The sequence below is a fragment of the Scylla paramamosain genome, chromosome 1 (assembly GCF_035594125.1).
Source record: "Scylla paramamosain isolate STU-SP2022 chromosome 1, ASM3559412v1, whole genome shotgun sequence".
Taxonomy (NCBI): domain Eukaryota; kingdom Metazoa; phylum Arthropoda; class Malacostraca; order Decapoda; family Portunidae; genus Scylla; species Scylla paramamosain.
Window position 1 is genome coordinate 10,985,001 of NC_087151.1, and position 10,000 is coordinate 10,995,000.

The 10,000-nt window shown below is 39.8% G+C and overlaps 1 long non-coding RNA gene across 1 annotated transcript in view; it reads left to right on the top strand.

The window, feature by feature from the left end:
• LOC135100552 (uncharacterized) overlaps positions 1-10,000 on the top strand; it is a 234,695-nt gene that overhangs the window by 70,513 nt on the left and 154,182 nt on the right. Inside the window, exon 3 of the long non-coding RNA XR_010268794.1 lies at positions 5,021-5,117. This is a non-coding gene — a long non-coding RNA (uncharacterized LOC135100552). The remainder of the gene's footprint in view (positions 1-5,020; positions 5,118-10,000) is intronic.

Below are 10,000 nucleotides of genomic sequence, written 5' to 3' on the forward strand. Positions count from 1 at the left end.
CAAATGGAGCCACGGTCTGAAACGTAACTGTGGCTAACGAAAGCAAAAAAAAAAAAAAAAGAAAAAGAAAAAGAAAAAAAAAGAGGGGGGAGTGGTGGAGGGTAGGGACAGGGGCAGGGTGTTGCCAGAATCCATCCCACCCTAACCCCCTCCCCAAAAGAAAAAAAAAAACAATACAATAAATAAATAAATAATGATAATTCACAACTTAGGAAATGCAGCAGTAAAGATGATAATCATAAAGACAACAACAACAACAACAATAGCAACAGTAGCATCATCAACAACGGTAGTAGTAGTAGTAGTAGTAGTAGTAGTAGTAGTAGTAGTGGTAGTAGTAGTAGTAGTAGTAGTAGTAGTAGTAGTGGTAGTAGTAGTAGTAGTAGTAGTAGTAGTAGTGGTAGTAGTAGTAGTGATAATAATAACAACAGCAGCAACAACAACAACAACAACAACAACAACAACAACAACAATAACAACACCAACAACAATAATTTAATCTCCTGGACATTAATGCAGCCACAGCTCAAGAAACGTAAACAAAACAAACATTTAAGTGGAATCCCTCTTACAGCCAAGGAAATATTAATACAATCTTGTGTGTTGATTACTCTACGGTTCATATTCTTAAAACAAAACATTTCTCTGCCATCTGACACCTCCTCAATCACACACCACTCTGACATGCTTCATATTTTTATTTTATTTTTATTTTTTTACAGCCACCTTTAAAACTGAAGTGGCTCGATACTGGATAATTTATTCTTTCAATCCTCATTTTCCTTCTTGCGGGTCCGTGTAAATATTGTGTCCAGCTTTTTCTTCAGCTGTATATGGCAGTGAGAAGGTTAAATGTTTGAGTCTTGTTTCTATTACTTTTCACGAGGCTTGTGTGGAGTTGCCAGGTTTTCGAGGGTGTTTCTATGTATAACTCGAGTGATGGTTTAACACACGCTCTGCATCATCAACGGGGAAAAGATGACCATGAGAATTCGATTGATTGGTACTATGTGGCCTTTGCTAATAGTTCTTATGAGAGTCCAAAATATTTCAGGGTTTTGGAGGGTGTGTCTGTGATTCGAGTGATAGTTAGTTAAACTCATACCCTGCATCATCAGTGAGGAAAATAAAGAGAACCATGAGAATCCGACGGTTCAATTTGTGGCCTTCGCTAAGAGTTTTTTTTTTTTATGAGAGTTCTAACTATTTAAGAAATATATGGTCCCAGAGAAAGGTAATGGGCAGGAAAATTTATTTAAAAAAAGTACAAAGAAATACTGTTAATGGGGAGAAAATGGATTAAAAAGAAAACTTTCAAAAACAAACAGAAAGAGAACCAAAAGAGTCAGCCAGCTTTTTTATTTCTTTCTTTCTTTATTTATTTATTTATTTATTTATTTATTTATTTTATATATTTACTTATTTATTAATTTATTTATTTTATTTTTATTTATTTCTAATTTTTTATTTATTTATTTATTTTTATTTTTTATTTTATTTATATATTTATTTATTTATTTATTTTATTTTATTTTGTTTATTTTTTATTTATTTATTTATTTGTTTTTATTTATTTTATTTATTTATTATTATTATTATTATTATTATTTTTTTTTTTTTTTTTTTTTTTTTTTTTTGAGGCGTCTTGATTTGATACCCATTTCATGTGAGGAGCCGCAGAGAATTATACGGAGCAAAAATAGAACCACAGCCAATAAGAGGTTTTGCCAATTTTAGTTTTTAGAGGTGTTTTGATACTTCGTTCATTTGACTTGCCATAAACGATTCTAATAAGCAAATGTAGAACTGTAAGCGATAAGAAATTTTAACCAATGAAAATAATTATTCCTTTGCGATCAGCGGCACCTTCCAGAATATGTTCACTAAACTTACATCGAACTGTTGTATTAAGTTAAAGGAGAACCCAAGACAGTCAGTGGATTAGTCACTCCTGCAAACCCTCCAGGCCACGTCCATAGTGAAATGAAGAGAGAAAACTCCTCCAGTAATTCTCATTTGCTGAAACAATATTTAGTGCAGTCTCCTCTCATTGGAAAAGTGCAACTGCTTATAAGTGAATGTATGAATGAAAAAGTGCAGCTGCTTATAAGTGAATGTATGAATGTCACAGCTACGCAGTCGTCAAAAGACCATTTGCTGCCCCTTTAAAGAAACAAGACAAGACGAAAGGTAACACTACCAACTACTCGCCTTAAAACTGCTTACTTTACATTAAAAATAAAAAAATAAAAAAAAAAGTTAATAGTCAAACGAATGTAAAGGAGAAATTAAGTAAGTAATAAATGTTAAATTGACTGTTTTAGCCAAGATCTTTAAACATCCACAATTACTTCCACTTGGAAATAAACACAAGGGCCACAAGCTGATGGTCACAACTTGTATGTAATACTGTACACCCCTTAAGAATAATTATCGTCCATAAGAAAAAAAATAAAACAACACACATTGCAGTCCTTAAAACCCACAATTACGTTCCTTAAAGAAAAAAAAATTAGGTACACTGTAAAACCATAAGCACCTTAAAACTGCAGTAACATCCCCTTAAAAAAGTAAACAAAGGAAGATAAAAAGAAACAGACTCAAGCAAAGACTCTTAAAACTTCAATCACATCCCCATTAAGAAGAAATAACCCAAGAGAGAAAGACAAAACAGAAACAGACGCAGGCAAAGACCACTAAGACCACAATGAAACCTTTGAAGAAAAAAATACTAAGAATAGATAAATCAAGACAAAAAAGAAACAGACGCAAGCAAAGAGCCACCGCCGAACCACAACAACAAACACGAGACACCACGAGACTCATTCACAACCAGGACAAGGCAGCAGCAGTCCAGACGGGGCCGCGAAAGAATGAAGGAGTGGCTGGCGGCGACGGCGGCGGCGGCGGCGACCTGATCCAGCGGCAGACATGGCTTGGTGTGTGTGTGTGTGTGTGTGTGTGTGTGTGTGTGTGTGTGTGTGTGTGTGTGTGTGTTTGTGGCCATGCCAAGGTCAGCACGTGCCCATGTTGTTGCGCCGCCACCGCCGTCATGAGTATTGCGTAATGGCGCGGCGCAAGGCTAGGTGGAGGGAGGGAGGGGCGCGGCGTCACTGTTTCCCTGCAGGTGTGAATGACGCTTTCTACTGTTGACTGATTTATTTATCTGTTTATCTATTCGGTTGCCTGCAGGTGCGCATGACGCCTCGTTCTCCTGTAGACTTATTTAGTTATCTATAGTTATTTATTCATTTATGCCTTATGTATGCAATATGGTTGAGTAATGCATGGAAGGGACACGGTCATGACAAGGGTAAATGAATCAGTTTGCTTGGTGACTCTCTCTCTCTCTCTCTCTCTCTCTCTCTCTCTCTCTCTCTCTCTCTCTCTCTCTCTCTCTCTCTCTCTCTCTCTCTGATCTGCAATGCATGTTTTAGACCCTTAGGGTACTGAGTGTAACAAGAGTAACTGTCGCTGATGGGTGTAAATTTATGATATCAAACTGGTCCATCTCTCTCTCTCCATTCACTTTGTTCAGTTTTCTTTCTTTCTCCTCCATACCCTTGGTTCAGTTATCTCTCTCTCTCTCTCTCTCTCTCTCTCTCTCTCTCTCTCTCTCTCTCTCTCTCTCTCTCTCTCTCTCTCTCTCTCTCTCTCTCTCTCTCTCTCTCTCTCTCTCTCTCTCTCTGTTTTATCTTTTATTTATTGATGCATCTTTATATGTTCATTTGAGGAAGCTTTTTATTTTTGTTACTTATGTATTAATTTTTCTTATCCGTTTTGTAATATCACGTTTGTCCGCTTTGGGCACTAAAGAAAATAATGGCCGTCAATAGGAAAAAATTAATTGATTGACTGACTGACTGACTGACTGACTGATTAACTGACTGATTGACTGAAGGAGCCACAACAACAAATGGCGCCGAGTTGGCAATAGAGAGTCATGAGAACACTATTGTTGTTACTGTCGTTGTTGTTATCGTTGTTTTGTTGTTTTCTCTACTGTATTTTTGCCATGAAAATTAACAGAAAATAAACCAGCTGATAAAATTGTAAAAGTTGGCAAGTTTGTATAAGAACATTGCCATTGTTACTGTTGTTGATATTGTTGTTGGTTACCGTTGTTTTCCCTGTTCTATTTGCCAAGAAAATTAAAAGAAAATCAAATAAGTGATAAAATTGTAAAGGCTAGCAAGTTGTCATTGTTGTTGCTGTTTTTGCTATTGGTGTTGCTGATACTGTAGTTCCTGCTGTTATCGTGATTTACGTTGTCTTGTTGTTCTCCCTGTTCTGTTCGGCGAGAAAATGAACAGAAAATAAAATAGATGATAAGATTGTAAAGGCCAGCAAGTTTGTATGTAGTGATCACTGTATTTATTTGATGTGAGCGTCCTTGAAGATGAGACTTGAGCATTCCTTTATAATACTCCCGCCACGACCTTCGCTTATCCATTTATTCTTTAATCTTCTTTGCTTTCGTTCATTTAATAGATTTATGTTGCTTTTATTTTATTTGTTTTTTTTTTCTCTCTCTCTCTCATATTAGTTACAAGACGGCCTTTGTTTGTCTATACTTTAATTGATACTTTACTTTTTCCTTGTTCATTTACTCGTTTACGGGAATTTATTTTTTGAATGATTCATAGAGGAGGATATTTCTTTTATTCTCTGTTCTTTGATATTTCGTTTTCCTCGTCTGTTCACTTATTTCTTGAGCAAGTGGCATATACATCAACTTTCTTTATATATTTATTTGATCATTTACTTTCTTAACATACGTTAATTATAATTCATTTTTGTGTGGTTGTATATATATATGTTAACTTTTTTTTTTTTTTACGTGTTATTGTAATTTTAGTTCTTATTGGCTTTTTATCTATATTTTTTTAATGAATGAATTTATCTATTTGTATTTATTTATTTATTTACTTATTTGTATTTACTTATTTTTAGGAGAGAAAAAGTTATTAACACACATTATTTATATTCATCATCTCTCAGTCCTTCTCTGTTCCCTCAGGATCGCCCAAGTTTCCCCGCTACGTGCATGCTTACCACGTCCCAGCCTCGCGCCCCGACCAGTGAACATAAAAGCAGCAACACCCACCCATCCCAAGGTTAGTGGCGTGGGCAGTTCATTATATTCCTAACGCCTTCATTATACCTAACCTCACCCAAGCTGTGCTGCCATACTCTCGCCCTGGCTTGTCTGCGCTGGAGGTGCATCAAATTTCAAGAACTGATGGATGAATGGATAACAAGAGAAACGGTTAGGTTGTTAGGTAAGGTTAGGTTAGCTGTTTACACTTTTTTTTCTCTTTTCTTTTCTTTTTTAACTTATTCGGCTTAACACGACTTGAAAATGCTTTATGTTCTATTGTATTTACACGACTGCCGCCAGATGGAACAGCTGTACATCCGTATATGTTAAGGGGAATTTTTATTTTTTTTTTTTCTCAGCATATCTGTTGTTTTATCTTTTTACATTTAAAATCAAACTGAAGGAATTAACATTATTTACTTAACATATGAACAGATACAAGGACAGAATGGCGCACTTTAACAGGTCAAATCCCGTAACCACTTTTTCTCATTTTTTTTTTATTTTTCTGCACGATTTTGTGTTTACATGACGCCCGCCAGCCCCCGTGTGTCGTGTGAACGGAGAAATACGTGTAACTGGGAAACTTAGACCTTCTGTATTCGTTATTCTTTCTTCTCTTCTTCTACTATCTCCTCCTCCTCCTCCTCGTCCTCCTACTCTTCCTCCTCCTCCTCCTCCTCTTCATACTCATCTTTTTTTTTTCTACGGCGACATATGATCACGTTCTTGTGGTTACCTTAAATCAATCTTCTTCTTCTTCTTCTTCTTCTTCTTCTTCTTCTTCTTCTTCTTCTTCTTCTTCTTCTTCTTCTTCTTCTTCTTCTTCTTCTTCTTCTTCTTCTTCTTCTTCTTCTTCTTCTTCTTCTTCTTCTTCTTCTTCTTCTTCTTCTTCTTCTTCTTCTTCTTCGTTGTATGACGCAATATGACCTTGCTATTGTGGCGCCATAATCCAATCACTTTTCAATTTTTTCTTTCTTCTTCCTTCTTTTTCTTCTTCTTCTTCTTCCTCCTCTCCCACTGCTCTCTCCCCAATCCAACCCTTCATCATCATATTCAGCGGCCTTTCCTTACTTCACTACGTTTCCCTGAACCAACAATCTTTCTTTAATGCCAAGAACAAAAAACCATTCAAATGAGTTTATATTCGCAACAGAGTGGACCAGAGGAGGAGGAGGAGGAGGAGGAGGAGGAGGAGGAGCAGAAGAACACCATGCGCTGACCCTTGGGATGTATGCATGACCTCAGAGCATAATATTTGAATAACAGCACTGACGTCACAGCCTCCAGTGTGGGGATACAGACCGTCAGAAGCCAAGATTAGCGAGAGCAGAGCGACCAAAGCAGACTAGAGCCATCTGATACTGGGGTACTGGCGTTGCGGGTTGGGAGGGTAGGATAGGGTAGGATTGGGGGTAGGATGGCGGTAGGATAGGATGAGAATAGTGCAAATTGCGTCAGTCAGGCCCTTGCGTTGCTCAATAGCCTTCTTCCTGCGTCGTGTTGACTCTCTTAGTATAGACACACACTCACTAGCACACACACACACACACACACACACACACACACACATACATACATACATACATGCACACAAAACATCAAGACACAGACAGGCTATTCTCTATGCGTGTGTGTGTGTTTGTGTGTGTGTGTGTGTGTGTTTCTTTTCCTGGATTCATGAGTAACAACAACAATAACAAGAAATGGAGGAGGAGAAGGAGGAGGAGGAGGAGAAGGCAGTGTGGCGTCAGTGTGGCGGGTCAGTCTACCCTCCAAGGTCACCTCCTCCTCCTCCTCCTCCTCCTCCACACCTCTCTTCCTTCCTGAGGCCTCTTCTGAATTCCTCCTCCTCCTCCTCCTCCTCCTCCTCCTCCTCCTCCTCCTCCTCCTCCTCCTCCTCCTCCTCCTCCTCCCCCTTCTTACCTCCACACCTACGCACCTTCCTCCTCCGCCCCCGAGTTCTCCTTCAAGTCGTCGGCCTTATATTACTCCTCCTCCTCCTCCTCCTCCTCCTCCTCCTCCTCCTCCTCCTCCTCCTCCTCCTCCTCCTCCTCCTCCTCCTCCACACCTTCCTCAGCTGTACCTCCTGTTCTTAATCGTTCCCACCTTTCCTTTTTTTTTTTTTAACACTGTATCGAAGTATCTCCTCCTCCTCCTCCTCCCGGCGTGCCGTAGGGAAGGGAGGGAAGCCGTTGTGTTCATTTCCTCTACACGGAGATTACACGTACCACAAGTTAGATCAGTAGATACCCTCATTACAGATGAAGAAAAAGTGCCTTGTTCTTCCTGTGTATTCGTCCTGCTCCTCGTCGTCTTCCTCCTCCTCCTCCTCCTCCTCCTCCTCCTCCTCCTCCTCCTCCTCCTTCTATTACCATTATCTTAAGTATCTGTCGTTATGTCCTTCTCCTCGTTCATCTTTTTTTTTCCTTTCTTCCTTCTTCTTCTTCTTCTTCTTCTTCTTCTTCTTCTTCTTCTTCTTCTTCTTCTTCTTCTTCTTCTTCTTCTTCTTCTTCTTCTTCTTCTTCTTCTTCTTCTTATTATTATTATTATTATTATTATTATTATTATTATTATTATTATTATTATTATTATTATTATTATTATTATTGTTATTATTATTCATTCTCCTTCGCATTGTTTTATTGTTATTCTCTATCTTCTTTATCTTCCTTATATTTTTTTCTTCTGCTTTTTCTTTTCTTCTTTTTCTTCCTCTGTACGTTTGTCAATAATTTAGTTTTTCCATCATATGTTCATCTATCTCTTTTTTTCATTCTTTCTTCATTTACTTACCTTTTTTTTCCTTCTTGACTTTTCTTTCAATAATTCTTCGTTTAATTTTTTCTTTTTTAAGTACTCATTATTTTATCCGCTTTTTTTTTTCTTTTTTTTTTTTACATTTCTTTCACTTCTACTTTCTGTGCCATACAGACTCTCTCTCTCTCTCTCTCTCTCTCTCTCTCTCTCTCTCTCTCTCTCTCTCTCTCTCTCTCTCTCTCTCTCTCTCTCTCTCTCTCTCTCTCTCCTCCCTTCTCCCCTTGCGGGCATGTCAACAGCTGCCTGGCCTTGTGTGGAATGTGAAGGTTGTGAGAGAGAGAGAGAGAGAGAGAGAGAGAGAGAGAGAGAGAGAGAGAGAGAGAGAGAGAGAGAGAGAGAACAACCTCATGACGTCACTCGTTAAGCTAATGTCACCCTTAGAAGCAGGTGGTGGTGGTGGTGGTGTGTGTGTGTGTGTGTGTGTGTGTGTGTGTGTGTGTGTGTTTGCTTTCATCGTAAATTGATTTTCTCTATACTTTTTTGGGGACACACACACACACACACACACACACACACACACACACACACACACACACACACACACACACACACACACACACACACACACACACACATGCCACGAAAGTAAGTGTGCGTACAGGTATAGAATCCCAACTTTCACTTTTCATGTATTAGCACCTGGCGGAGAAAGGAGAAGGGATGAAGGAAGGAATGTAGGGAGGGAGAGGGAGAGGCGGGGGACAGGTGAAAGAATGAATGAATGAAGGAGACGGAGAAAAAAAAAACGAAGATCAGAGAGAGAGAGAGAGAGAGAGAGAGAGAGAGAGAGAGAGAGAGAGAGAGAGAGAGAGAGAGAATATATGTTTATATAATGTAATGCGTCACTTAACTTGTTTATAAAATGGAATAAAAACGAGCATAGTTATGATGACTGTGTGTGTGTGTGTGTGTGTGTGTGTGTGTGTGTGTGTGTGTGACAGACTTGGGTACTTTTCTTCAACTCTTGTCTCTTGTCTGGCCTTTCGCCTTCTCTCTCTCTCTCTCTCTCTCTCTCTCTCTCTCTCTCTCTCTCTCTCTCTCTCTCTCTCTCTCTCTCTCTCTCTCTCTCTCTCTCTCTCTCTCTCTCGAACACACATGAAGAGAAGAGAAGAGAGAGAGAGAGAGAGAGAGAGAGAGAGAGAGAGAGAGAGAGAGAGAGAGAGAGAGAGAGAGAGAAGTGAAGTGAAGGCACACAACCCACCACCACCACCACCACTCCCTCTCTCTCCCTCCCTCCTCATTCATAAGCGCCCGTGGGGTAAAGTTACCAGATGTCACTGGAGGCGCCGCTGGTTGCTCGCCCTCTGATCTTAAGAGTCCCGAGGGGTGTCGTGGAGCCTCTGGGGGTGTGAATACCTCGCCCCGGCACGGAGAACCTGGCGGAGGAGGCGCAGGTGGGGGCGGGAGACGAGGGAAGGGCGACAGGTGAGGTGAAGGAGGGCACGCCATGGTCCATTCATAGCCCCGCGCCGCTGCCCTGTTACCTGTTGGCCGGGCTGGCTGGCTGGCTGGGCTCAGGCTTGCCACGAGGCGCAGTCACCCACTCGCCACTCCTCGCTAACTCAAAGCTCTTCACTCACTCTTGTACCTCATCTCTCTGTATCTCTCTTTAGTTGCTTTTATTCTTTTGCATTCTGTTTATCGTGGCATATCCTGTCTTTTTTTTTTTTCCTTTTTCTTTCCTCTTTAGTTTATGATGTATTTTATGCTACATCTTGTCTTTCCTCTGTTTTACGCAGTGTCTCCTCGTCTTTCCCCGCATTTCACTCGTATATCTACCTTGTCTTTCCTCTTTTGTCTTATGCTAGTGTGCTGTGTCTTCTCTTCTCGCCCTGTACTTCACCCACCTGTACTTGCCTTGCTTTAGTAAGACCAGTACCTTTGCCTTGCGCTTTACTTTGTCTATGTTGTAGCACGTCACCTTTATTTTTTTACCTCTAATCACTATAGCTATTATTTCCCTTCTCTTCTTATTTTCTCCCTTGTGTCTCTCATTCCTCTTCAGTTTACTCTGCACCTTATGCTACGTCTTGCTTTTTCCTCTTTTCTTTCTTTCCACTTGACTCACTCCTCTAATTT